This window comes from Orycteropus afer, unplaced genomic scaffold (genome assembly GCF_000298275.1).
Source record: "Orycteropus afer afer isolate SDZICR_OR568_19922 unplaced genomic scaffold, OryAfe1.0 scaffold00015, whole genome shotgun sequence".
In the NCBI taxonomy this organism is placed as follows: Eukaryota; Metazoa; Chordata; class Mammalia; order Tubulidentata; family Orycteropodidae; genus Orycteropus; species Orycteropus afer.
Window position 1 is genome coordinate 14147861 of NW_006921602.1, and position 3900 is coordinate 14151760.

The 3900-nt window shown below is 42.1% G+C and overlaps 1 protein-coding gene across 1 annotated transcript in view; it reads right to left on the reverse strand.

Moving 5' to 3' along the window:
* Positions 1-3900, reverse strand: part of TLN2 (talin 2) — a 278945-nt gene that overhangs the window by 175919 nt on the left and 99126 nt on the right. The window lies entirely within an intron of this gene.

Consider the following 3900-nt stretch of genomic DNA (forward strand, 5'->3'; position numbering starts at 1 on the left):
TGCCCAACCTTCCTTCTGAGGAGTGGCTGGTGGGTTTGAACTGCCAACCTTCTGGTTAGCAGTCAAATGCCTTAGGCACTATACTCCCAGAGCTCCTTTCTTGCTTTGTAGTATCCCATTATATGAATATATCAGAATTTATTTTTCCATTCTTCTGTTAAAGGACATCTGGGTTGTTTCCAGATTGTGGCTGTTATGAGTGAAACTACTAAAAGTTTTTGTATATGCATTTTGGTAGACAAATGGACTCATTTCTCTTGGGTATAAACCTAGGAGGCAAATTTTTGAATCATAGTACAAAATAATTTTTCAAGATGGTTTTTACCATTTTACACCCCACTAGTAATTTATGAGAGTTTCAGTTGCTCTACATCCTACTCATCACTTGGTATTATCAATTTTTAATGTGAAATTTAACCATTCTGGTGGGTGTGTAGTTGCATCTCACTGTGATATTAATTTGTACTTCACAAATAAGGAATGATGTTGAGCATCTTTTAGTATGCTTACTGGCCATTTGGATGTCCTCTTTTCTTGGAAGACAGTTTTGTTTATTTATTTCATATTTTACTGTGACCTGCTTGAAAGTTTACAAAGCAAGTCAGTTCTCCATTTAACAATCCATACACATTTTGGTGACATTGATTGCAATTCTCACAATGTAACAGCACTCTTCCCACTTCCTCCCTGTGTTTCCTGTTTCCTTTTGTCCTTCCTTCCTATCTGTTCCTGCCTTCTGAGCTTTATCCCTGGGCAAATGCTGTCCTTTCCATCTTTAATGTTTGATTGTTCTAAGGAAACACATATCTTCCTGGTGTTTAGCTTATAGATCTACTGTTTGGCTGAAAGTTGAGCTGTGGGGATGAGTTAAGTTCCAAGCTTGAAGGGTGATAAAGGCCCATATCTTGGGGGTACCACCAGTCTCTATCCTACCAGTGAGCCTAGTCTTTTCTATGATTAAAATCATAAAACTTAAAAGTTTTGTTCCACATTTTTCTCCCATTCTATCAAGGACCTTCTGTTGTGACACCTTTCAGAGCAGCTAGTAGTGGCAGCCGAGCACCATCTAGTTCTACTGGTCCCAGGGTCATGGAGGATGAGGTTTGCATAGGCTTTTAGTCCTTTGGACTAATATTTTAATGTAACTTTGATTTTCTTCACTCTTCTTTGCTCTGGATGGGAAGAGACTAATTGTTGCACCTTAGATGGCCACTCATAAGCTCTTAAGGCCCCTGTTGGACTCAGCTGTGGTAGTTAAGGTTGTGTGTCAATTTGACTGGGCCTGGTTGAATGGCTGGGCAGTTGGTGGTAGTTATGCCCCATGATGAGATTGGCAATCAACTCCATGGTGGGATCTACCGCAAGTAGCTGAGCAGCTGCTTTAGGGATGCAGTCTGCTTCCTGCATGTAAACAACAGCTTTGGGAATGGTCTCTAGCTTATGGCATGTTTGAACCCTGCATGTAGTAGAGGCGTTGTTCAGCAACCTGACATGCTGCCCTGCCCATCTTGGGACTTTTAAAGGACTTGAATGAATGACCTGCCATGTGGTTTGGTAATATTGGGACTGTGCCTTTTCATTTGTCAACCTTGGGTATGTCAGCTTCAGCAGCTAGCAGCTGCCCAAGAGAACAGATGCCTCTAGTTTCAGTGGGCTGGGAACAAGAGGCAGAGCTGAACTCAAGGTCAAGGGGCTTTCACCCAGCTCCTAGAACCAACCAGGCACCTGGAACTTGGACTTCTAGCTTCCAAAATTTTAAGAGAATAAACTCCTGTTTGTTACAGCCATAAGATTTGTGGTATATTGCTGTCAGAGTGGCACTAGATAACCAAAACATCAGCAAAGCAGGATGTAGACAGTTTCTTTGGGGACTATGTTGTGTCATTGACCTTGACATCTCTTGAAGCTGGTCCTGAGTCCCCAGGCCTAGCAACTCATTCCCTCTCATTCCAACTCAAAGGGTGTTTGCTTATGGATAAGAAGTTTTTGTAACTTTGCCTCCTGTACACTCTACTATATTCATGGATATATCAGCAACACGTATAAGTATATATGTAGAAATATCCTGTCAAACATATACATATATTCATGGGTGTAGTCCCATTTGCCATCCCACGTCTGTTCAGCTTGTGTGTCTATGTACACATGTGTGGATTATTACTGTTGATATTGCTGGATTGTGTTATGCAATAGTATTTACCTCTGTTGCCTTTAACTTTTGTGCCCCTCCCAGCGTCTGTCTTTGCCTTGATCATTCTGTGCTGACCTCCCTCTGACTGCATATTGCCTTCCCCTTCACCCAAGTTAATATGTAACTACCCTTTACTTAGTAACTAACCCTCCCATACCCTCCCACCCCTAGTAACCATCAACGAATGTTTCTTTATGTGTGAAAACCCTTTCTTGAGTAGTCTCATAGAATATGTGTCCTTTTATGATTTACTAATTTCAGTCAGGTCATGTCCTCCAAGTTCATCCACGTTATGAAGTATGTGCAGATTGATCATTATTCTTTAACGTTGTATAGTATTCCATTGTGTATATGTACCATTGTTTGCTTATCCATTCATCTGCTGAAGAGCCCTTAGATTATTTCTAATTTTTTGCTATTGTGTATAATGCTGTGGTGAAAGTAACTGTGCATATATCTCTCTTCTGGCTTTTATTTCTGTAGATATATAGCTGGTAGTGGGATTGCTGGATCATAATAGTATTTCTGTTTCCAATTTCTGAAGGAAGTGCCATACCGTTTCCCACAGCAGTTGTACCATTTTATAATCCTACTAGCAGCATTGTTGTTGTTGTTAGGTACCATTGAGTTGTCTCTGACTCATAGAAACCTTATGTACAACAGAATGAAACACTACCTGGTCCTGTGCCAGCCCCATGAGCCTTGCTATACAAGCCCATCATTGCAGCCACTGTGTCAGTCCATCTTGTTGAGGGCCTTCCTCTTTTTCTTTAACCTTCCACTTTACCAAGCATGATATCCTTCTCCAGGGAATGGTCCCTTCTGACAACACAATCACAGTAGGTCAGATGAAGTCTAGCCATTCTCACTTCCAAGGAACATTCCAGCTGCACTTCATCCAGGACAGATTTATTAGTTCTTTTAGCAGTCCATGGTACTTTCTGCATTCTTCGCCAACACCACAACTCAAAAGTTTGACTTTTCTTCAGTCTTCCTTATTCATTGTCCAGCTCTCACATGCATATGAGGCGATTGAAAATACCATGGCTTATGTCAGGCGAACCTTAGTCTTCAAGGAAATATCTTTGGTCTTCAGCACTTGAAAGAGGTCTTTTGCAGAGATTTGCCCAGTGCTATATGTTGTCTGGTATCTTGACTGCTACTTCCATTGGTGTTGATTGTAGTAGTTGTTGTTGTTGTTAGGTGCCATTGAGTCATTTCCAACTCATAGCAACCCCATGCACAGCAGAACGAAATACTGCCCGATCCCGCACCAGCTCCATGATCCCTGCTATACTCGAGCCCATCATCACAGCCACCATGTCAATCCATCTCATTGAAGGTCTTCTTCTCTTTCGTCGACCCTCCACCCTACCAAGCATGACATCCTTCTCCAGGGAATGGTCCCTTCTGACAACACGGCCAAAGTAGGTGAGACGAAGTCTGGCCATTCTCGCTTCCAAGGAGCATTTCGGCTGCACTTCCTCCAGGACAGATCTATTAGTTCTTTTAGCACTCCATGGTACTTTCGGCATTCTTCACCAGCACCACAACTCAAAAGCATCAACTCTTCTTTGGTCTTCCTTATTCATTGTTCAGCTCTCACATGCATATGAGGCGATTGGAAATATCATGGCTTGTGTCAGGTGCACCTTAGTCCTCAAGGAGACATCCTTGCTCCTCAGCACTTGAAACAGTTCCTTTGCAGT